The sequence below is a fragment of the Macaca nemestrina genome, chromosome 12 (assembly GCF_043159975.1).
Source record: "Macaca nemestrina isolate mMacNem1 chromosome 12, mMacNem.hap1, whole genome shotgun sequence".
NCBI lineage: Eukaryota > Metazoa > Chordata > Mammalia > Primates > Cercopithecidae > Macaca > Macaca nemestrina.
Genome location: NC_092136.1, coordinates 122,967,954 through 122,993,278, shown reverse-complemented (window position 1 = coordinate 122,993,278; position 25,325 = coordinate 122,967,954). Strand labels below are relative to the sequence as shown.

General features: G+C 43.4%; 1 long non-coding RNA gene across 11 annotated transcripts in view; it reads right to left on the bottom strand.

The window, feature by feature from the left end:
• Positions 1 to 25,325, bottom strand: part of LOC105476324 (uncharacterized) — a 53,217-nt gene that overhangs the window by 19,256 nt on the left and 8,636 nt on the right. For 5 of the 11 annotated variants that reach the window (XR_011611144.1, XR_011611136.1, XR_011611140.1 and 2 more), the window contains exons 4-7: positions 25,188 to 25,266; positions 23,037 to 23,413; positions 6,286 to 6,416; positions 5,210 to 5,301 (exon numbers count right to left, since the gene is read on the bottom strand). This is a non-coding gene — a long non-coding RNA (uncharacterized lncRNA). Of the gene's footprint in view, positions 1 to 5,209; positions 5,302 to 6,285; positions 6,417 to 6,630; positions 6,951 to 8,441; positions 8,818 to 23,036; positions 23,414 to 25,187; positions 25,267 to 25,325 lie in introns of all 11 variants that reach the window. The other 6 variants (XR_011611142.1, XR_011611138.1, XR_011611139.1 and 3 more) reach the window with 4 other exon arrangements.

The window sequence follows — 25,325 nt, the reverse complement described above, 5'->3', positions numbered from 1 at the left end:
GTAACCATGGCTCACTGCAGCCTCGAACTCCTGGGCTCAGGCAAAAAACAGAACTGTTTAAACCCTTTATGCTTGCAGATCTGAGTCAAGCTCCTCAGGCACAAGTTTCAAAGGTGATAGTTCACACTTTATCACTCCTATTGCCCAAGAGAACCAGAGAACAAAACTGGCGCAGATTTTAAATGCAATAAGGAACTTTGACTTACATTTTATTTTAAAAATCAAAAGGACACGAAGAGACAGAACAAAGACTGGTTTCTTAATCCCGAAGAGTTGATAAGGCCCGGAACAACCAAGTCTTTCCCTGAGACCCATTGGTCCCCTTCCTCCCATCTCCATAATTAAATACTCTTCCTCCACAGCTGCTGCCACAGTAACAGCTTGGGTCACGTGGCTGTCACCTGACAATCTGCTCGTGGAGCTGCTTGTAATTCTCACACCAAGGCATAGTGACAGCTCATTTAGAATCAATCAAACATTTATTAATAGAGAGAAAACCAAGGGACACAGACTCCTAATTGAAATTCCCTGGTTCCATGGCAAGGGCAAGAACAGAGTGGGAAATAACTCACAGCTGGGGGGTTGGGAGACATATTGTGTGGGGGAAAGAGACCACTTTGCAGAATCTGGACAGACTGAAGGGTCAAAGCCTGACTCTGCTACTTCCTAGTCATGTGTTCCAAGCAAGTAATGAAACCTGGCTGAGTTTCAATTTCCTGTAAGAGGTTGTTGTGAGGCTTACAGACAATGAAAGTAAAAGGCCTGACCCCTGGGAAGGCCTGGATAACCAGCTAGCATTAGAAGAGAGTTGTAAAGATGGTGTCTTAGCTCAGCTGTTATGGCACAATACCATAGACTTGGGGGCTTAACAATAGAAATGTATTTCTCACTGTTCTTGAGGCTGGGAAGTCCAAGATCAAGGCCCTAGCAGGTTTGGTGTCTGATCAGGTCACTCTTCTTAGCTAGTAGACAGCTGTCTTCTCTTTATATCTTCACAAGGCAGAGGGACTGGTGTCTCTTCTTTTAAGGGTGCTAATCCCATCCTAAGGACTCCACCTCATTAGACCTAATAGGACCTAATTACTACCTATAAGTCCCGTCTTCTAATACCGTCACATTGGGGGTTAGAATTTCAACATACGAATTTTGAGGGGATGCAAACATTCAGTCTATAGCTGATGGAAAGTAGAGTAACAAACAATCCTGATTCAAGTTTGACTGCTAAAGAAATGGGATCATTTAGCCTTGAAGTTACTTTCAAGCAGCACTTTCAAGCACAGAAGATATCAGTGGTACAAGCAGAAAACAGGAAAAGGCAGAGTCGTAGGGAGCTGTAAGGAAGAACTCATGAGAATGAAGTTTGTTTTTTGTTTTGTTTTTTACCAGACACGTAACTAGGGGAACGTCTTGCAATATCATCTCTGTTGTTCTTTTGTCTGTTGTATGATCTCATCTTTATGACATAGGGGGTCCTATTAGAGGCCCATGCTGGGTGCGGTAGCTCACGCCTGTCATACCAACACTTTGGGAGGCCAAGGTGGATGGATCACTTGAGCTCAGGAGTTCAAGACCAGCCTGGGAAACATGGCAAAATCCTGTTTCTACCAAAAAAATGCAAAACTTAGCTGGGTGTGGTGGTCCACACTTGTAGTCCCAGCTACTCAGGAGGCTGAGGTGGGAGAATGACTTGAACCCAGGAGGAAGAGGTTGCAGTGAGCCAAGATCATGCCACTGCACTCCAGCCTGGGCAATAGAGCCAGACCCTGTCTCAGAAAACAAAAACAAAAACAAAAAAAGAAGCCCAGCAGTAGCTTGTACAGTGAGTGTCTGGTGTCTACCAAGCCTTTGTGACATAGTAGTTGAATAAATTCATTTATTCAATGGATCTAATGATCTTACAATACCACTTAGACTTTATGAAAAAGGGAGAAACTGATGCTAACACTTGGTTTTTTCTCTCTATGTCCTAGTTTCTTACATTTAAATGTGTTAAGTATTCTTCCTGGCAAGACATTTGGAAAAAAAATAAAAAGCTGAGATGTCCAGATGGATCTGACATGGGTGACAATCCCCAGAAGTGAAAAAAACTCAAAGATTGATGAGTAAATCTCCTCCATCCAGACTGAGCCACTGGGGTCTCATCCAACATTTTTCCATTTGAATTGTTTATAGTCAGAAAGATGAAATTGACTATAGTCTTCTTCTGGCATCCTGGACCTCCTCTCGGCCAGCTGAAGTGACTGATGGAGGCAGGGCAGGCGCCTTGGGCAGCACAGTGCATGACAGGCAACTGAGCAGAACGCATCCCTGTCTATGACCTGCCTCACTTTTTCCTTTCCTATTTTATCTCTCCAGTACTTTCCTCTTTTTTCTTCCTTTCCTCCTCCTTTTTTTATTCTTTCATTTTTCTTTTCTTTTTCATCTTTATTTGCCAGTGCTAAGTGGTTGTTATTTGACATCAATGTTACTCAGAGCTGAAGAACTTGCTGCTTTTCGGCTAAAATAAAGTTGCCTTGTCACCCTGGGTCCCTGAAGATTCCAGCCGTATGCCCACATTCAAGATCTTACATGACTAATCCATTTAAATGCCACGGTAGTGAGAGCCATAAATCCCTACACGAGTTTTCCTCCTCTCAAAAACCTATCCTACATCATCTTGTCCTACCCCCACCCTTACCCAAGATGACTCCAATCTCTCTCCCAAGACCTTTATCAGAGGCTTCGCATTCCAGAACGCATGAGCTGCTTGCACCATAGCGTCTGTTTAGAATTAGTTCAGTAAAGTCTGCTTCAAAGTCCATCTCTGAAATGTGCACCCATCTTTGCACTGAGTTGCTGTTGCTGTGACTTTTCCCACAACTTGCCCCAAAGAAATATAATTTCTTAAACCTGCCACTCAGCTGGGCATGGTGGCTCACGCTTGTAATCGTCCCAGCACGTTAGGAGGCTGAGGTGGGTGGATTGCTTGAGTTCAGGAGTTCAAGACCAGCCTGGGCAACATGGTGAAACCCCGCCTCTACTAAAAAGACAAAAATTAGCAGGCATCGTGGGTCGCACGTGTAGTCACAGCTACTTGGGAGGCTGAAGCATGAGAATCACTTGAACCCAGGAGGCGGAAGTTGCAGTGAGCTGAGATTGCGCTGCTGCACTCTGGCCTGGACGACAGTAAGACTCCAACTCAAAAAACCAAAGCCAAAAACACATGTAAAACCTGTCACTCATCTGCTCAAAACCTCCAATGGCTGCTCATTTTTCACAGGATAAAGTCCAAATGCTCTGCCTGCCACTCAGTATCCTCTAAAACCTGGTCCCAATTTACCTTTCCAGCTGCATCTTCCTCCAAATAAACCACCCTACCTTCTACAGCCTTGCCATTCCTTCTGCTTTTCTGCCTCCTCACCCTGGCTCTCCCTCACTTGGATTGGATTCCCTTTCCCATCTCTACCTACCACACTTGGGGGCCCTCTTTCTGTACCCCATCTAAATACTTCTTCTCCAGAAATCCTGCCCTGGTTACCCCAACATGAAATAATTGCATTTTTTCTCTGCTGTCCTGCAGCTCCGATATGGTGTAACCTCATGCGGCCCCGTGCATGTGACAGAGAGCAGCTACCACGCCTGAAGCAACTGCCAGAGCTCAGGGCTGCTCTAGGGAACTCACACAAATTATCTTGATTCCTCTCCATAGTCCCCTTTCACAGATGGAGTAACGGTGATCCTGCCCCAAGTCTCACAGCTGATAAAAGATGAAGCTGGGAATACACCAGGTATGGTGGATGCCAAATTTCTTTCCATTGCATTAGACTCTCTCAGAAGAGATAAGACCTGTGCATGCTTCTCACTCACATTCATTCATTCAAAAACAGTTATGTGTACAGAAGAGGCAGCAGGCAGGATACTGAGAGGCAAGTTGGGGAGATGAGCAAGGGACCCAGGGCTTAGGTAAGAACAAAGGTAAAAGTATGGATTACTTTTCTCAACATCTACATATTACATCTGTGAGACTGTAAACTTTTCGAGTATATATAGATATGCAGATGTGTGTGTGTGTGTATCCCACAATTTATTTCGCTACATGAGTAAAAATTTTTCCTCTTTATTATTCTTATTGGTTTTTTGAGACAAGGTCTCACTCTGTCACCCAGGCTGGAGTACAGTAGCTCATCACAGTTCACTGCAGCCTCAACCTCCCGGGCTCAAGCAATCCTCCCACCTCAGCCTCCCAAGTAGCTGTGATTACGGACATGCACCACTATGCCTGGCTAATTTTTAAAATTTTTTGTAGAGATGAAGTCTTGGTATGTTGCCTAGGCTGGTCTTGGACTCCTTGGCTCAAGCAATCCTCTGACTTTGGCTCCCCAAAGTGCTGAGATCACAGGTATGAGCCACCGTGCCCATCCTATTTTTTTTTTTAATGGACTTAAGTTTATGTGGCTGCTCCTTGTGCTTTCAGATGTCATCTTCCTTGTGAGACCATCTAGTTCTTATCTGGTTTTTTTTTTTTTGAGACGGAGTCTTGCTCAGTCATCCAGGCTGGAGTGCAGCGGCATGATTTCAGCTCACTGCAACATCCACCTCCTGGGTTCAAGCAATTCTCCTGCCTCAGCCTCCCAAGTAGCTGGGACTACAGGCACCTGCCACCACACCTGGCTAATTTTTGTGCTTTTAGTAGGGACAGGGTTTCACTGTGTTGGCCAGGCTGGTCTCGAGCTCTCGATGTCAGGTGATCCAGCCCTTAATTTCTTTTTTTTTTTTTTTTTTTTTTTTTTGAGACGGAGTCTCGCTCTGTCGCCCAGGCTGGAGTGCAGTGGCCGGATCTCAGCTCACTGCAAGCTCCGCCTCCCGGGTTCACGCCATTCTCCTGCCTCAGCCTCCCGAGTAGCTGGGACTACAGGCGCCCGCCACCTCGCCCGGCTAGTTTTTTTGTATTTTTTAGTAGAGACGGGGTTTCACCGTGTTAGCCAGGATGGACTTGATCTCCTGACCTCATGATCCACCCGTCTCGGCCTCCCAAAGTGCTGGGATTACAGGCTTGAGCCACCGCGCCCGGCCATTTCTTTTTAAAAGTTAAAGAAAAACTTAGTTCTGGAGAGGGGAAACCATCTGCTCAGTCACACAACACTGTGGCGAGTGTCTTCATTCCTTTGTGCTGCTACAGCAGGATACTTGAGCCTGGATAACTTATGAAGAACAGAAATGTATTTCTTACAGTCCAGAGGCCGGGAACTCCAAGATCTAGGCACCAGCTAGATGGTCTGGTGGGCATCTTCCATCCCGTCTTCACATCCCGCCTTCACGTGCCTAAGGAGGCAGAAGGGCAAGCTAACCTGAAGCTGCAGTGAAGCCTCTTTAAAAGGGCCTTAATCCCACTAATGAGAGAGAAGCCTTCAGGGCCTACTCACCTCTTATAGGTCCCAGCTTCTGCTGCCATCACATTTGCAACACCTGAATTTTGAAGGGGGCGCATTCCAATCATTGTACAGGGTCAGGATGAGAAGGCAGGTCTTGAATCCTGCATGGATTATTTTCTACTTGCCCACAACGGCAGGTAAAGGCCCAAGGCCCTTTGCTGCTGCCATGCCCTGGCATTTTATATTCTCCCTCTCTCTCCCTGAGTTAGCTGTCAACATTTAGTCTTGGATTGTTTCCAAGTCTTAGGTCAGTAGACGCCTGTGAGTTGCAGTGCAAAATTTCAAATTCGACACTTGCCAGTTTCTGTTGAGCTCTGGGTGGGAAACGTCCCTGGTCTCATCCATTTTTAATGTCACAGTCAGTCTAGCGGAAGACATCACCTCCAGGTAAAGTCATTCAGAACAAGGGCTTGATCATTTTACTGCCATTCAACTGAAGTGGATCACAATGTCACCCTTGCGGCTCTCTGGTCCTGGACTTCCCAGAGGGCAGGGCCTGGGACAAAGGATGAAGGCCAGTTGTCTCTGCACTCCATCCCTCCCCTGCCTGAGGGCAGTCGGGCAAATCCCCATGATGCCAAAGCCCAGGACACAATTTCCTGGGGCTCAACCCTCGAGAACACTGGGCTTGCAATTCTAGTCCTGGTTCTACTGCTGACTAGTGTGTGACCACTCACTTACCCTCACATGTCCGCCATTTCCTCTTTTTGAAAAGGGGAATAATAGCACTATATCACAGCTTTATCTTGGAAAACTAAATGAGACCATCGTAAAAGCAGTCGGTAAACTATAAATCACGATGTAAAGTATAATGCGCCACACTTTTCCAGGTTATATCAGGCAAATGCCCAATTTCGGTTAGGGTACAAAATACCGGGAGTGGGGATGGGGCAGTGTTCACGTCTTGAAATAGAGAAAAGATCCTTCTTTGCAGCTATCTGTTTAGGTATGCTTCACAGCACCCAGGAAACCTGTCATTCTTAGAGTCATCTGCTTTTGTTCATCCTGACAAAGAACAGAATAAAAGGAAATCGTCGTCAGTCAATAAACACCACATATTCAATTATTCATTCCGTTGAAGAACGTCTATTAATCACTGAGTTGTGCCAGGCATTACACTGAGCTAAGTTCTTGGCACACAGAGATGAATGAATATCAACCTATAAATATATAAACATTTAGAAAAAAGTCTGGAAGGATATCTACCAAAAGGTCCTACCTTTTTTCCTTTCTTCCTCCCCTTGTTCCTTTCTTCCTTCTTTCCTTAAGTCAAAGTTAATTTCACAAAACTTTAAGTCCTGTGTCAAGGTAACTCGAGGCGGTCAGCCCTGTGGCTCAATGGCATCTGCTCAGCCATCCTCAGGCAGCCTCCCTTTCAAAGCCAAGATGCGCACGAAAACATGACACTGACGAGCAGAAGCAGCATGCTCTGTCTTCCTATGGGGCCCTTTTTATGTTTGAGGAGACATTTTCAAGTAGGTTGAAAAATCCCATTATGTCTCCTTCATCTGAACTGGGTCACATGTACTTCCTGAGTCACTGGTAAAGGAAATGGTATCAGTGGCCTGGACCAGTGGCCCTCAAAGTGTGCTATGGGGATCCCCGGGGTACCTCAGAGCCCTATCTGGAGGCCTATGAGGTCACAATTATGTTCATAATAAGATTTTTTTTGCCTTTTTTATTTTCATTCTCTCACAAGTGTAGAGAAAGTGCAAAAAGTTCATAGATATGAAACTACCACTTCTTGAATTTTGATGTTATACCACATCAGAATATCAACAATTACGCTAAAATGTTATCAAAATTATTAAAATATTCCTCCTTTTTCTAAGCACTTGTATGTGAGATCAGATTTTTTTCATATATTTAACAACATATCCCAACAATTTAAATGCAGAAGGCATTAAAGTCCAGTCGTCTATTATGCTAGACATATAAAAATGTGTAAAAATGTAAAACATCGCATTCCTCTCACCAAATATTTTTTGTTCTGAAAAGCATATTTATTATTTTGTCATTAAAATATTATTTATGGCAGTCTGTAACAAATGTATTATTGTTATTCTCAATGAATTCGTAAATAAAATATTTTAAACTTTCTTTTAACATTGAATACGATAAATCTCAATAGATGCAATGTGCAGGGACTGAAGTTTCTGGAGGTCTTTACTAATTGTAAGAGCATAAAAGGGTCTTCTGGATATGTCTGTAACTGCAGCACGTGTGAATTGAGGTCAATACCTAAAGTTTGCCACAAAGGAAGACGGAGGAACATGACTGTTGGTGCAGTGCCTGCAGTGCTATGGCCGTAGTCTCTGAATTCTGGGGTTATCCATTATTACCACTTTTGATTTTCTCTGTGTGTTGACTAAACTTTTAAATGAGAATGTATGGCTTTTACAAGCAAAAAAAAAAAAAAAAAAAAAACGAATAGGACCATGTTTGCTTTGAAATAAATAAGTTAAAATAAGGATTAATAAGATCTTTTGTTACAAGAACAGATAATGAAACAACTAACTTTGAGCATGGCTTCCTTTTTCTAAGAGCTTTGATATGAACAGAAGAGAAAGGAGGTTTGGGTCAAGAAAGGGTGGATTTCTTTTAAGTAAAAGAAACAAGCAAATGCGCACATGCACATGCTGAGGGAAAGATCCAGTGGAGAAGGACAGGTGGAGAGAGAGTTGGAGACAATGGATGGAACAAGGTCCCTGGGGGACAGAAGGAGCTGGCCCCAGAGCAGAGGTGGAGGCATTCATGTTCAACAAGAAAAGGAGCCCACCTCCTGAGATGGGGGAAAAAGGAATGGATGAGCGCCAGCCAGAAAATTTAGAGGTGGAGGAGAGAAGAGGAGGGAGTTCTGATCATGTTTCTTCTTTGTAAGGACAACCATACCAGAAACTGACATGTTAAGAGGCACAAAAGATGGGACCCTGTAAGCCTTCCAGGAGCATGCAGGCTGAAGAGAGATTGACAAATAAAAATTCAATAGGAACATGCAGGTTGATCAAAAGTAACTTAATTACAGCTTACCAGAACTTTTACTAATCTATATCGACATCTAGGAGCCTTCCAAGAGAAAGTGTTCTTCATGTTTGAAGAAGATGGGGCCATCGTTTGGCAGGAAATAGGAAGGTCAAGCCAAGACAAAAGTATCCACCGAACGTCCCTGTGCACCAGCATGTGGGATGTTACGGCAGGCAGAGTCCCTGACGACCTCCACGTCCAGCCACCACCATCCACACTGGAGCCTTTATCAGAAGTGCCGTCTCCTGTGTTTGCCCGCCTTCTGGATGTGTGTGCGGAGGGGTGCAAAGAGTTGGAAGCACTGCTGAGGGAGTGCACGTGGAAGGCAGGGCCTTGGACTTTGTGTGCACAGTACTGCCATCTACCCAGGGAGATTTATTTACTGCAAAAAAAATCAGAGAAAACACCCAGGCTACATTGTTTGGTACACATTATATATGCAAAGGGATCTATAGTTATAAAGAGTGCCTAAACTAAATAAAGGTTCAATTGCCCTCCCAGAATGGTTTTCCAAATGAATGAGGGAAACTTTTGAATGAAGATCTTTTTTTTTTTTTTTTTTTTTTTTTTGAGACGGAGTCTCGCTCTGTCGCCCAGGCTGGAGTGCAGTGGCCGGATCTCAGCTCACTGCAACCTCTGCCTCCCGGGTTTACACCATTCTCCTGCCTCAGCCTCCCGAGTAGCTGGGACTACAGGCGCCCGCCACCTCGCCCGGCTAAGTTTTTGTATTTTTTAGTAGAGACGGGGTTTCACCGTGTCAGCCAGGATGGTCTTGATCTCCTGACCTCGTGATCCGCCCATCTCGGCCTCCCAAAGTGCTGGGATTACAGGCTTGATGGAGATCTTATTTGCTTGGACCTGCTTAACATTGTTCAGATATCACTGCCACCCCTAGGCTCGACTCCAATTACCAAACGTTGTTTTTCCTTCTGTGCTTTTTAATTTTTATTTTTATGTGGTTGTTGTTTAACACAGAGATGGAGGGCTCACTGTGTTGCCCAGGCTGGTCTTGAATTCCTGGGCTCTAGTGATCTGCCCGCCTCGGCCACCCAAAATGTTGGGATTACAGGTGTGAGCCACCACATCCAGCCTGTCTTTTTTAAAATTGATGCATAATAAATGTAATAGTTTCATGGTACATATGATAATTAAATACATTCATATAATTTGTAAAGATAAAATTAACATACTTGAAATATTAATCACCTTAAATGTGTGTCTTTTCTCTATGCTAGAAACCTCTGAGTTATTCTCTTCTAACTATTTTGAAATGTACAATAGATTATAGTCACCCCACCAATCTATCAATACTAGGTCTTATTTCTTCTATCAAACCATAGATCCTTCTTCTGTGTTCACCTCCTTTCTTTACCCACTTCTTCCTTCCAGTCTTTCTCCACTTGCTGTCCTCTTTCCCACCTTCCTCCTCACTCAATCGATCCTTTCTGTTCATTTCTCTCTCCAATCTTGCTTTTTTAATTATTTTATCTTAGCAATGAAATAAAAAATGTTCATTTGTGACAGGAGACTATGACTAAATGAAAATACAGCTCCACCCCCAAAAATAAAACTTTAATAATCTCTAAATCTCTAACTGCTTTTAACCCTACTATTTATATAGGCATAATGTATATAATTGGTACCATAAGGTTTATATGAAAGCAATTTTTGCTGAAGATGGAAATTGGAGACATAGGTGCATTCTCCCTAGTTTTAAAGGCACTGCTCACGTGCACTATAATAAACAGTCAGATACTTCCATTGCAATAGCATACCAGTGAGCTCTATAAAGAAAAAAATACCAGCAAAAGAAATGTCTACTCTCCAATAATCAATGGCACAGGGTACGAACTCTCTCAGGAGCCCCTCATCCTCCTCACACAGAACTAACCTGCCAAATTCAGAGTCCCCGCAGTTGGGTAAAGTGTCTTCTGTCTCCTCTTCCTCATCCAATAACATGCTAGAAAATAAGCCTATTCATTGCCAGCCTTGGGCTGTCTTATATTTCTATAAGCTGTCATTTTATGTAAGTACTAATTTGGGAATCTGGATCCACAGCCTTTAAAAAATCATTTAGCTTAACTTTGATGCTCTTTAAAGTTATTTGCTTAATCAGCCCATCCTTCCATCACTTTTGGTGAAACAACAAATGAACAGAAACAACTTCCGAATGAACCAAGAGGCATTTTCACTTGAATCTTTTATTTATTTATTTATTTTATTTATTTATTTATTTATTTTGAGATGGAGTCTCACTTTGTCGCCCAGGCTGGAGTGCAGAGGCGCAATCTCAGCTCACTGCAACCTCCCCCTCCCGGGTTCAAGCGATTCTCCTGCCTCAGCCTCCCAAGTAGCTGGGATTACAGGCGCCCACCACCATGCCTGACTAATTTTTTGTATTTTTAGTAGAGACGGAGTTTCACAATGTTAGCCAGGATGGTCTCAATCTCCTGACCTTGTGACCTGCCCACCTTGGCCTCCCAATTCACTTGACTTTTGAACAAAGAGTCAGTCTGGGGTGGGATAAGGCAGTCCTACCTAGAGGCTGGGGATTTTCTCATTTAATCTTCATAATAACTCTGTGTATAGGTAATATAACTAGCACATTTTACAGAGAAAGAGACTGAGGCTTGGTTACATGTCAGAATTATGTTAATAGTTGTCTTAGTTCATTTTCTGTTGCTTATAACAGAATACAGGAAACTGGGAAATACATAAAGAAATTTATTTCTTATGGTTATGGAGGCTGAGAAGTCCAAGGTCAAGGGGCCACATCTAGAGAGGGCCCCCCTGCTGATGGGGTCCCTGCAGTGTCTCCAGGTAGTGCTGGACATTACATGATGAGGGGGCTGAGTGTGCTAGCTCAGGTCTCTCTTTCTCCTCTTATAAAGCCACCAGTCCCACTCCCATGACAACCCATTCACCCATTAATCCATGAATGAATTAGTCTACTCATGTGGCAGAACCCTCACAACCCAATCAACTTTTGAAGGCCCCACTTCTCAATACTGCTACATTGGGGTTAAGTTTCAACATGAGTTTATGAAGAAACAAACATTCAAACCATAGCAATTGTTAATGGCAGGATTAGATCCAGTCCAAGCAGTCTGCCTCTATATTAGTCTATTCTCACATTGTATAAAGAACTACCTGAGACTGGGTAATTTATAAAGAGAAGAAGTTTAATTGGCTCGCAGTTATGCAGGCTGTACAGGAATCATGGCTGGGAAGGCCTCAGGAAACTTACAATCACAGCAGAAGGTGAAAAGGAAGGAGGCATGTCTTACATGACTGGAGCAAGAGGAAGAGAGAGACGGGCAAGATGCTACACACTTTTAAACAACAGATTTCATGAGAACTCACTATCTCAAGAACGGGAAGGGGGATATCTGCCCCCATGATCCAATGACCTCCCACCAGGCCCCTCCTTCAACACTGGGAATTACAATTCAACATGAGATTTGGGTGGGAACACAAATCCAAACCATATCAGCCTCCCGTCTGACTCTAGAGTCTATACTCTGAAACTTCACACCACACTGCTTCCTCAGGCCTTGGTTGAGGGTCATGACCTCTGTGAGACCTCCCTGCACACTGAGTTCTTCCTCTCTCCTCCCAGAGCATTCCAAAGCAAACTTCTGCAGAATGCAAGGGCAGGAAGTTGGCCATTTTGACCTTTCTAACCCCAACCTCTAGTTCAAGGTGCTTTCCCAGTAGATGTCTATAGGTTGAGTAGATGTTTTATAAAACATAGAGGGTCTTAGAGAACAAATGTATGTTTTGTATTGTGTCATCTTGTAGCTTCTCAATCTATGTTCAAACACTATTTTTCTCTCAGTCATTTAATCTTCCCTCCTTGTCTTAGTCTGTTTGGGCCACTATAGTAAAGTACCACAAACTAGGTGGTTTAAGAACAACAGAAATTTATTTCTCACAGTTCTGGAGGCTGGAAGTTTGAGATCAGGGTACCACTATGGTCAGGGCCCTCTTCCAGGTTGCTTGCTGCTGTCTTCTCCTTGTCTCCTCACATGGTGGAATAAAGGCTAAAGAGCTCTTTGGAGTATCTTTCATAAGGGCACTAATCCCATTCATAGGGGCTGCACCCTCATGACCTTCTCACCTCCCAAAGGTCCCACCTCTTAATACCAACACATTGGGGGTTAGGATTTCAAAAGGTAAATGTGGGGGAGACACAAACATTCAGTCCACGGCACTCCCCTTTGTCAGACCTTGGAACTATTTTTCCTAATTGCAATCTCTTTCACAATTACCCTTCCCTTCTTCATCATCACATAAAATGCATTTTTTAAAAATTTGGTTTAATGTATTTCTCCTGGTGTGTGCTCTTGTCTTTGTTATTCATATTTATTAGAGACCATAAATTCTAAGACAAAAAAAATGTGTAATAAATATTGGCAGAGGATTTTAAACCCAGCATGTGCTTAATAAATAAACAAGTATAATTCTCCTGGCACATCTTTAACACCACACACAATTCAGAACTCCCTCAAGATTTATACACTTATTTACTGATTGATTTATTCATTGAGTAAATGAACACATGGCTATTACATATAAAGACATGTATTACAGACTGGAAGTACAAATATGAACTGGACATGAACTTAACCTTCAGAAAGCATACGTTTACAAGGAGAAATAAGGAGTGTTCCACTAAAAAGAAATAAAGAATGTCTATAACCATTTCCAGCTAAACAGATTAGGAAAGGCTTCGTGAAGAAACAGGACCTTACAGAAGACCATAAGGATACGTAATATTTAGAAATTTGGCAAAGAAGGAGACAGAAGGGCATTCCAGATGGAGCAATGGAGAGAAGAATTTGAGCAAAAGCAGAAAAGTGGGAAAGCCTGAGGCATGGACTTGAAACAGAGCAAAGTTCATCTTGCTGAGGCGTAGAGTGGGGAAAGAGGAGGGTAAGGAGCTGAGATGGAGATGTTCATGAACGCTGGATGATGAACCAAACCCAAATGAGGCCCAGGCTGGGGATGTCAAGCCACTGGAAGAATTCCCCTAAATTGCATAGCTCTTCCGAGGAACACAGTGTGAGCAGCCCACAACAGATAAAGGTGTCTAGGAGCTTGACAGCCTATGTTGCAATCAGAGACAATCTTCCAGATTTAGGAAGAAGGAGCCATAGGAAAGAATTCAGATGGAAAAGCATCATGATTGCCTTTGAAGTCATCATTACTGAGGACCTATTGCTGCATGGCCCAGTGTTGGCTACTCTCCAAAAGAAACTTTCTCTAGGCCGGGCGCAGTGGCTCACGCCTGTAATCCCAGCACTTTGGGAGGCTGAGGCGGGTGGATCCCCTGAGGTCAGGAGTTCGAGACCAGCTTGTCCAACATGGAGAAACCCTGCGTCTACTAAAAATACAAAATTAGCTGGGTGTGGTGGTACATGCCTGTAACCCCAGCTACTCGGGAGGCTAAGGCAGGAGAATTACTTGAACCCGGGAGGCAGAGGTTGCAGTGGGCCAAGATCGTGCCATTGAACTCCAGCCTGGACAACAAGAGTGAAACTCTGACTCAAAAAAAAAGATTTAAGGCCGGGCGCAGTGGCTCAAGCCTGTAATCCCAGCACTTTGGGAGGCCGAGACGGGCGGATCACGAGGTCAGGAGATCGAGACCATCCTGGCTAACACGGTGAAACCCCGTCTCTACTAAAAAATATAAAAATCTAGCCGGGCGAGGTGGCGAGCGCCTGTAGTCCCAGCTACTCGGGAGGCTGGGGCAGGAGAATGGTGTAAACCCGGGAGGCGGAGGTTGCAGTGAGCTGAGATCCGGCCACTGCAGTCCAGCCTGGGTAACAGAGCGAGACTCCGTCTCAAAAAAAAAAAAAAAGATTTAAAAAAAGAAACTTTCTCTGTGAGCTTGAGTAAACTTCCTTGCCTCTCTAAGCCTCAGTTTCCTTATCTATAATATGGTGTGTGGTGGAGGCAGTGGAACAGAGAGGTTGCTATCACCTGTCTTGCAAGAATATTGTAACTACAAGCTAACTGTAAAAGACTTAACACAATGCCTAATAACTAAGGGTTGCTCAATAAATGATAACTATTTATTGTGAAAATTTTAAATTTATGTGTGTATGTATATATTTTATTGTGTGTATATATTTCCACCTATGTAAATCCACACTCATATATAGATACGTAGTTATTTTTCACAATATCCTGATGAGGTAGGGAAGGCAATTTCCCAAAGAAACTAATCCCATAGAAGAGTTAAGGCATTTGCCCAAGGTCTCACAATGGTTTGGATTAGAACCCAAAGCTGCTTCCTCCTAGTCCCAGGCTCTTTCCAGCACAGCATGATACCCAAGTACCCTTCAAGACCACCCAGGTATGATTATAAGTGAGAATCAGGAAGTGGGCTGAAAGGACTCTCTCACCAGAGAAGGCAGGGGAAGGAACTATCAATTCTCCTGCAGGTGGCTATTTTTTGCCTAAGTATGTCTAGTTCTTCTGCACCTTCTCAGAAGAACCAGAGGCCACCTTATAAGCTATCGATCATATTTCTCTTCTGGGCTGCTTTATTTTATTTTATTTTATTATTTTATTTTTAGTAGAGACAGGGTTTCACCATATTGGCCAGGCTGGTCTTGAACTCCTGGCCTCAAGTGATCCTCCCACCTTGGTCTCCCAAACTGCTGGGATCACAGGCATGAGCCACCGCGCCTGGCCTCTTCTGGTCTTTCTTTAAATTCTTGGTAAGATTTCCTTAGAGGTGGGAGCCGCAGCTAAGTTCACTCTTTCAAATAAAGGAGCTGAGGGCAAACCTCTGAGAGTTCCTCAAAGCCAGGGTGCCTGCCTTTTAAATCTTTGTCTCCCCAGCAACCAGAGCCTTGTGGGCTCTCAGGGCACCCTGCAGACCTGTGGTGAGTCAGGTTGTAAGGGTCTGGGTCCACACACCCAGTAGTCCTGGTGTTGGCTGGAAGACAGAGCCAGGCCTCAAGCACAGAGGAAGGAGCAGCAGGCAGACAGAAGGAAATGGGTCACACCAGGCATGATTCAGGGAATAGTGTCTTTTGGGACCATGGCCCAAACCTGCCGAACTGACAGCTTCTCCAGCTGGCTTTCTTTCGTCTTACTTCATATTCTAAGGTTTCAGTCAAGAAGAGTATAAACAGAAAGGCATGACATAGATGTCTCAGAGCACAGAGGCAAATAAACCCAGGAAAAATAAGCAGGCTAGGAATCTTTGGTTAGCTGATCGGATTGCAATTATGCTGCTACTATGGTAGAGAGTGACCCAGACCTGGTTAGTTGGCAAGTTTTTCTTTGCAGCAATCAGCTGATGAAAACATACCCACCTCGGCACGCTCTCGTCTGACACAGCGCTGTGTCTCCAGAAACTGTTACCGGAACGGGGTCCCGATCCAGACCCCAAGAAAGGGTTCTTGGATCTTGTGCAAGAAAGAATTCGGGGCAAGTCCACAGTGCAAAGCAAAAGCAAGTTTATTAAGAAAGTAAAGGAATAAAACAATGGCTACTCCACAAGCAGAGCAGCAGCTTAAACTGCTGGCTTGAGGATACTTATAGTTATTTCTTGATTATATGCTAAACAAGGAGTGGATTATTCATGGAGTTTTCTGGGAAAGGGGTGAGCAATTCCTGAAGCTGAGGGTTCCTCCCCTTTTTAGAGCATATAGGGTAATTTCCGGACATTACCATGGCATCTATAAACTGTCATGGCATTGGTGGGAGTGTCTTTTAGCATGCTAATGTATTATAATTAATGTATAATGAGCAGTGAGGATGGCCAGAGGTCACTCTCATAGCCATCTTGGTTTTGGGTCTTGGCTGGCTTTCATTACCACAACCCACTTGATCATCAAGGTCTTTACGACCTGTATCTTGTGCTGACCTCCTATCTCATCCTGTGACTAAGAATGCCTAAACTCCTGGGAATGCAGCCCAGGAGGTCTCAGCCTCATTTTACCCAACTGCTATCCACAATGAAGTTGCTCTGGTTCAAATGTCTCTGACAAAATCATAAAGAAAAACTAGAAACTCCATATCCAGGAGCTAACATGAGTCAAGCTGAAGAAAATCAGGTCACAGACTTTAGGGAGTTTTATCTGAACTTTTGAACTTAGATTTTTTTTTTATTAGCTAGACTTTTAATAAAGAATAAAGATGAGAGAAAGTGATGGACAAAGGCTTTGAGACCCTAGCATATAATTTTACTCCTTTATGCTGCAGCTTCAGCCCCAGATTCTCAGGCAACATTGGAAAAATATAGGAAGTCAAACTACTCTTGTGTTTTCTCATGCTAATACCCACCAAAGAAGCTGGCAGAATGGAAGCCCCAGAGCCCCAACGAGTAACCCCACCTTCCCTCCAGGGTAAGAAAAAAATCAGGCTGAAATTAAAGTGTTATCTTCCTGGCAAAAGAAGTGTGAAAAACTGCCGTGCCCTTTTCTAGCAATTCCAATGAGCTCATGTATTTTCATTTTGAGGTGTTAAACATTGCCAGAGAGAGAGAGCCTTCTATGAGTATTTAGGTCAAATGCTAGGATTTCTTTTAACCCTTTAGAATTCCAGTCGAATTCCAATGATACTAAATTGAAAACCCAAAATGGATGTAACGAAGTTTTTCTGGAACCTTTACAGAGTAATCACTAATATTGGAGGGGGCAGGGGTGTTTGTTTTGTTTTTTGTTTCTGTTTTTGTTTTTTTTTTTTGAGACGGAGTCTTGCTCTGTCGCCCAGGCTGGAGTGCAGTAGTGTGATCTTGGCTCACTGCAACCTCCACCTCCTGGGTTCAAGCGATTCTCCTGCCTCAGCCTCCTGAGTAGCTGGGATTACAGGCGCCCACTACCACGCCCGGCTAATTTTTGTATTTTTAGTAGAGATGGAATTTCACCACGTGGGCCAGGCTGGTTTCAAATTCCTAACCTCAGGTGATCTGCCTGCCTCGGCCTCCCAAAATGTGTGTGTGGTTTTGTTTTTGTTTTTGAGACAGAGTATCCCTATGTCACCTAGGCTAGAGTGCAGTGGCGCAATCTCAGCTTACTGCAACCTCCACCTTTCGGGTTTAAGCTATTCTCCAGCCTCAGCCTCCTGAGTAGCTACGACTACAGGCGTGTGCCACCACACCGAGCTAGTTTTTGTATTTTCAGTAGAGATGTGGTTTCACCATATTGGCCAGGCTGGTCTCAAGCTCCTGATCTCAAGTGGTCCACCTGCTTCGGCCTCCCAAAGCGCTGGGATTACAGGCATGAGCCACCGCACCCGGCCTTAATATTGTGGTTTTTTTAAAGGGTCCATCTGATCTCAGACAGATGGCATGATTTCTATCTGCCCCCCATAAAAGGATCCCAGTTGCGAAACTTCCATGGAGCTTCAATAATGTTGCACAGTGGCTCTTCCCCATGACCAATTCTTCTGTCCCCACTGTGTGCATAAATTCGACTGGATCTCTGGTTAGATGAGGATAACCTTCCTTACCTAGTCATTCCCAAAGTAATTTTTTTAGGTTTTTAAGTTTAAAAAAAAAAAAAAAAAAAAGACCAGGCACAGTGGCTCACGCCTGTAATCCCAGCACTTTGGGAGGCCGAGGCGGGTGGATCATGAGGTCAGGAGATCGAGACCATCCTGGCTAACACGGTGAAACCCCGTCTCTACTAAAAATACAAAAAATTAGCCAGGCGAGGTGGCAGGTGCCTGTAGTCCCAGCTACTGGGGAGGCTGAGGCAGGAGAATGGCGGGAACCCGGGAGGCGGAGCTTGCAGTGAGTGGAGATCGCCTCACTGCACTCCAGCCTGGGCGACAGAGCAAGACTCTGTCTCAAAAAAAAAAAAAAAAAGTCATTCCTGAGACCACAGAGCAGACCTCAGCAAGCCATTCAGAAGCCCGAACACTGGCACTAAAAGCCAACTTTCAAAGAAATCCCTAAGAATGAGCTAATCAATTGCTAATGATCTACTCTTTATCCTGGAACAATAGATGAAATCAATGTTTCCTCTTTCTTCCTCAGCATTAACTGTCTTGAAACCTTAAGCCCCAACTCCCAGCCAGGCGTGGTGGCTCACACCTATCATTTTAGCACTTTGGGAGGCTGAGGTGGGTGGATTGCCTGAGCTCAGGAGCTCAAGACCAGCCTTGGCAACACGGTGAAACTCTGTCTCTACTAAAATACAAAAAAAAAAAAAAATTAGCTGGGCGCGGTATGCGCCTGTAGTCCTAGCTGCTCTGGAGTGTGAGGCAGGATAATTGCTAGAACCCAGAGATGGAGGTTGCAGTGAGCTGAGATCGTGCCACTGCACTCCAGCCTGGGCGACAGAGCAGGGCTCTGTCTCAAAAAAAAAAAAAAAAAAAAAAAAAAGCAGTAGCCCCAGCTCCCAAGAAGGCAGACAAAGGGTCACTCAGTCAACAATTAGTTATCTTAGGAGCTTGGTGTGGGGTGTTAGAGTTAACAGGACAAGGAAACCCAATAAACTGGCTCATACACAATTATACACAGAATTCAGTAACTTTCATATATGAAAACAACAAAACAATAAAATGAAACATCTATCTTATAACAAACAATACCTGGGAATAAACTTAAGAGTTATGCTGGCCGGGCGCGGTGGCTCAAGCCTGTAATCCCAGCACTTTGGGAGGCTGAGACGGGCGGATCACGAGGTCAGGAGATCAAGACCATCCTGGCTAACACGGTGAAACCCCGTCTCTACTAAAAAATACAGAAAACTAGCCGGGCGCGGTGGCGGGCGCCTGTAGTCCCAACTACTCGGGAGGCTGAGGCAGGAGAATGGCGTGAACCCGGGAGGCGGAGCTTGCAGTGAGCTGAGATCTGGCCACTGCACTCCAGCCTGGGGGACAGAGCGAGACTCCGTCTCAAAAAAAAAAAAAAAAAGAGTTATGCAAGATGATCAAAATTTTAAAATGCTGCAACTAAACTAGATGGGAAACTTGACTAAATGGAAAGGCTTATCATGATTTTTGGTAGCCAAGCATAGCATTATTAAGAAGCCAATTCTCCCCAACATATCCATAAATGTAATGCGCTCTCAATGAAATACCAACTGGTTTTTTGTTTTGTTTTGCTTTGTTTTAACTACTCCAGCTGATTCTAGAGTTGACATGGAAAAAGAAACATTAAGTTTTGTCCTGGAAATGTTTTAAAAGAAATATAATAGGGGCTGGACGTGGTGGCTCACACCTGTAATCCCAACACTCTGGGAGGCTGAGGTGGGCGGATCACCTGAGGTCAGGAGTTCAAGACCAGCTTGGCCAACATGGCAAAACCCTGTCTCTACTAAAAATACAAAAATTTGGCCGGGCGCGGTGGCTCAAGCCTGTAATCCCAGCACTTTGGGAGGCCGAGATGGGCGGATCACGAGGTCAGGAGATCGAGACCATCCTGGCTAACACGGTGAAACCCCGTCTCTACTAAAAAATACAAAAAACTAGCCGGGCGCGGTGGCGGGCGCCTGTAGTCCCAGCTACTCCGGAGGCTGAGGCAGGAGAATGGCGTGAACCCGGGAGGCGGAGCTTGCAGTGAGCTGAGATCCGGCCACTGCACTCCAGCCTGGGCGGCAGAGCGAGACTCCGTCTCAAAAAAAAAAAAAAAAAAAAAAAAAAAAAAATACAAAAATTAGCCAGGTGTGGTAGTGGGTGCCTGTAATTCCAGATACTTGGGAAGCTAACGCGGGAAAACTGCTTGAACCCGGGAGGCGGAGGTTGCAGTGAGCTGAGATCAATACCACTGCACTCCAGCCTGGGTGACACAGCGAGATTCCAACTCAAAAAAAAAAAAAAAAAGGAAAAGAAATATAATAAGGAGAGCACTTGCCTTACCAGATACTAAATATATTCTAAAGTTACATTAACATAAATCATACAGTACTCATGCAATAAACAGACAGATCATGGCATGGGGAGAAAACTTAAAAAACAAACACAAGGACATATGGCAAATTAGTGAATAATCAAGCTGGGATCTCCAATCTGTGGAAAAAGATTATTTTATAGGCAGCTTAGGGACAATATGGGAACCATTTGGGAAAAAATAAAGTTGAAATCATATTTCGTATCTAACACCAGAATAAACTCCAAATGAATCAAAGATTTATATGTGAAACATGGGACCATAAACTTACCAAAAAAAAAAAAAAAAAAAAAACTGGGAGGGTTCTTTCTCATCATCCCAGCTGGGGAAGACCTTTCTAACTATGACAGAAAACTAGAAGCCATAGAAAGAAATATTGACAAATTCGACAATATCAAACAAAAGTCCACATAGTAAAACCACCATAAACAAAGTTGTTTATTTTTTTAAAGAGACAATCTAGGGGAAGATGTTATTTACAACTTGTATCACAGACTAATGAGCGAATAGAAACATTGGCAGTGGATATGAAAAGGCAGTTCCCAGAAAAAGAAATTATTCTCAAATATATTTTAAAAGCTTCGTCTCATTATTAACTAAAGAAATGCAAGTAAAAACTATGAGATACTATCTCCCATCTTGAAGTTCAAAAATGTCAAAATACACTCTGTTTCGGTGTTGGCAAAGGCTCTGGAACATTCCCGGCAAAAGTGGAAATAAATTGATACAAACTTGCTGGAGAGTAATTTCTCAAAAACGTCAAAAATTATAAATGTGTATGTTCTTTGACCAACCAAATTCATTTCTGGGAATTAATCTCATGTATATATGTATATATCTATACATGTGTGTGTGTATATATATACACACACACACATGCAAAATGACATATGTACACAGTTATTCAATGCATCATTGCTCATTATATCAAACAATAGTGAACAACTAAATATCTATTAATAAGATCCACTTTGAGGCATTTGGATCGTACACACACATAAATAAAATAATGGTTAAATTATGGTAAACTTATCCAGTGGAATAGTATATAGCCATAAAACAATAAAGGAGATTTTTTTAGTTTTTTGTTCTTTATGCACTAAAATTCAGTAACCTCCAGGATATACTGTTAAGTGAAAAGAGGAAGTTGCAGAACAATGATATGACTATTCATTCTACTATTTGTAGAAAAAAACAAACGAAAAGAATATATACACATATTTGAAGGTATATGTAAAATGAAATGGTAGAAGTCATACGTGTTGTCTTGGAGAAGAAGCCTGGGATAGTGATGCCTGGGATAGTGATGGGAGCAAAATTTTCACTATATACCCTTTGAATTTTTGAATTTGAACCATGTGGATGCATTATCTACTTTTTAAAAATCGGTAAACACAATTTTAAAAGAATTTGCAGGATACAGAGAGTGACAAGACAAGCAAAAATAATAGTTGTGACTAAAATGCATAAACATCAGCGCGCGAACAGCCTCGGCGTGGGCTCCCGATCAGCAGATGGAGGAGAAAAGTGTGACTTCAGTAGCATAATATGATGGAAGGAGCTTGGAATACAAAGCTTTAGAAGCATAATTTCCAGAAAAGACTTAAAAACATGATTCTCTTCCAGATTAAATGAGCACTTGCCAAAGATTTCATTTAATTTATTAATCCATAAAGGGAATCAGTAAGATGAGAAAGCTGAGGCCCAGAGCAATTGAGGAAGCAGGGTTTTTATAGCCCGTAGGGAAAGGCGCACCACAGGAAGTTTTTTAAAGTCAGGGACAAATCTAGTTAATGTTCCACAGGACAATAAAGTATAGATTACCCTTGCTAATGGACAGAAATCATTTGCTTCCCTACCGGATCCATATCTACAAGTTAACAGGCAACTTCACAGAGCTGAGCCCTTAATTGCAAATAACAAGGTCAGTTGGGATATTTATTATCCTAGAGACAAAATCAGCTACACAATTTGCTGGACCCAATGCAAAAAAAATTCAGAGGCCTTTGTTCAAAAATTATGAAAAATTTAGGCCGGGCATGGTGGCTCATGCCTGTAATTCCAGCACTTTGGGAGGCTTTGGCAGGCAGATCACTTGAGGTCAGGAGTTCAAGATTACTGGTGAAACCCCATCTCTACTAAAAATACAAAAATTAACTGGGCGTGGTGGCAGATGCCTGTAACCCCAGGTACTTGGGAGGCTGAGGCAGGAGAATCACTTGAACCTAGGAGGCCGAGGTTGCAGTGAGCCGAAATGATGCTACTGAACTCCAGCCTGGAAGACAGGAGTGAAACTCCGTCTCAAAAAAAAAAAAAAAAAAAAAAATTAGAATTTCAAGACAGCAACAGCTGAGCATTAAACAAATTAGGCCCCCCCTAAACTCAGCGTTCTGAGTTTAGGATCATTGTGCCACAGGTTGCATGCCCAAGAAGCTGACTTTGCCTACAGAACTAAATAATCGTTAGAAGAGTTTTTAAACAGTGCCCCAGTGTGACACTGAGAGGACATGCAGTCACTCTCCCCCTTTATTTCCAAGTTTTGCATAATTTTTCTTTACAGAGTCAAAAGAACCACTTCCTAGTTGTGTGGTTTTGGGTAAGTTACTTAACCTCTGCAATGCTCCATCACTTGGCTGGTAGATGAGAATTATAAATAATCCTTGCCCTGTATAATTCAAGGGGTTTTAATGATTACTAAATAAGACAGGCATTTGACAGTTTTGTGCAGTAAGTTTTATACAAACCTTTACAAATACTTTGTATCAGCACGTAGTTTTGGCATCCCAGCCTGGTATTCTTATAGATTCTCTTTGGAGAGTCAGTTCTCCTAGCTTAGTCGGAGAAACGTTCCTGGGAAAAATGACCTCCGATTTCATTGTAAAGAGAAGAAACATGATGTGGTTGTCAGGAGGTGAGAGCTTGTCTCAAACATAAGTGACTGTTTGGACAAAAGCTTGGAGAAAGAAAGGGTGAGCCCATCCCAGGAGACCACGAAATAGCCAGCCTCAGGGTCTGACAGGAAATGGGAGACCAGTCAGGTGGGCAGAGAGTGCAGAACCCTAAGAACTCATCTACCCCAGGGGACATCGGGCAGCTCCCGTCACATTCTCCGCAAATGCTCCTAATGACAGAAGAAAGAAAATACCTCTTTCAACAGGTCACTAGAATTGGGACACTTCTTTAAATTCTTGTGTTTATCTTCATAAGTTCATTAAAATTTTATATTCTATTTCATCATATACTCACAATTATTTTAATACTAAAAATAGCAATCCCCCAGGAAAAAAGAGTCTCTGGTAAAATTGAATCCCATCAAAGTGTTCCATAATTCTTTTGTGGTTCCCCTAATCCAAGAGGCTGAAGTATCTCAGTCTGAAAAGCACTGTTCTATGGCATTGCTCATGACACCTCGATGATAAAGGCACCAGAAAGTCCACACTTGGCTGAGGCCCTTTTGGCACTTTAGGGACCGGGAATCCTTGGATGAGGATCAAAAGAAGACATGCCTTGAGCAGAGATTCCACTCCCCAGCCACGGTCATGCCCAGACTTCTCGGCAGCCGTTTCCCTTTGCATACTCTCCCACCCGAGTGCCTTCCACCTCACCTCTTCTTGACTGGCTTAAGGATATTTATGACTACTTGAGTTTTTCCAAAATTCCTTCACCCTCCTTCGTTTGCCCCTCTAGTTTTTCTACTCCATAATTGGACATGGAAGTGGAGCAGAATAAACCGGGCAGAGAAAGGGGAAGGGGAGCTGCAGACTCAGAACAGAGGGATTTCCAAGAGAAGGGGGGATGGGAAGCCAGAGCAGTTTCCACAATCTGTGACTTGCAGACCACCCAGACTCCAAGCCTCCCAGCTCTGACGATAGCGCCTACCTACTGCACTAAGCCCCTTGAACCGTGCACATATTTCTGCTCTCTAGAGCTTTACCCCTCCCCCCACAGATTAGAATATTATTTGTTTATCATTAGGATCAGGCTGCTGGATGCAGAGCATACTCTAGGAAGCACAGATCGCAGCCCTTTTATTTTTAACTGATCTGGGGATGGGCTTCTTTGCATTGCCCTTTGTTAAAGTCTGCATATGTTGCACAGATACTTGGTGACAATTTTAAGGGGCAAAATAAATGACTGCTTCTTTGTGTTTAAAAGAGGAATTAAGCTGGGCGTAGTAGCTCATGCCTGAAATCCCAAAATTTTCTGTTGTTGAGGAGGGAGGATTACTTGAGTCCAGGAGTTTAAGGCTAGTCTGGGCAACATAGAGAAATCCCCATCTTTAAATTTTAAAATAACAATAATAAATAAAATTGGAATTAAAGGTAAACTGATGAGTCTTCCTTAATCCCTTCTTCCCATCTTCAGAGCTTATTTTTATTGCCAGCAAAGGGGCTGCTGGACTGGAAAATAGGAGCTTAGAATGGCCAGTCTGATATTTTCTCCTGATTTGCTTCAGAATGATGGAGGTTGAGGAGGGGGTTCCGGATAAAGATGGAGCAGATGAAACTGATCAGCCTGGCATAGATAATTGTCAAAGTTAGGAGTTGAAACACAGAGGTTTCACTGTCCTATTTCATTTTAGGTTTAACATTTTTTTTAAAGTTTTTTTAAATTCCTGCTCTCATGGAGCTTATATTCTCTCTGAAAACAGAGGCAGTGTGAGAGAATCGCGACACAGCAGGATGCATGGGGCTGGTGCCCAGCTTTCTTTGGCTCTGCTCTGTCCTTTGCCCATGACCAGAGCTTCACCATCACCTCTCTGCAGAAGGCTCCATGCCGGAGACTCTTGCCTTTACCTCTCTGCCCAACTCCTGCCAGACTGGGGCCCACATAGTTCTTTCTTCTCCGACTCCAAAAAAAGTAAAGGAAGAAAACCAGGACCACTAGATTCTCACCTATGGGATCGGCCTTGCAGTCAGTAGTCAGGACCAATTCTGAGCAGACAAAAGCTACTCTTCCCTGCTAGACGAATGGCTAAGACCAGAAGGAGAAGAGAAACTTTAAAAACAGATGTCCAGGCTCTACCCCAGATA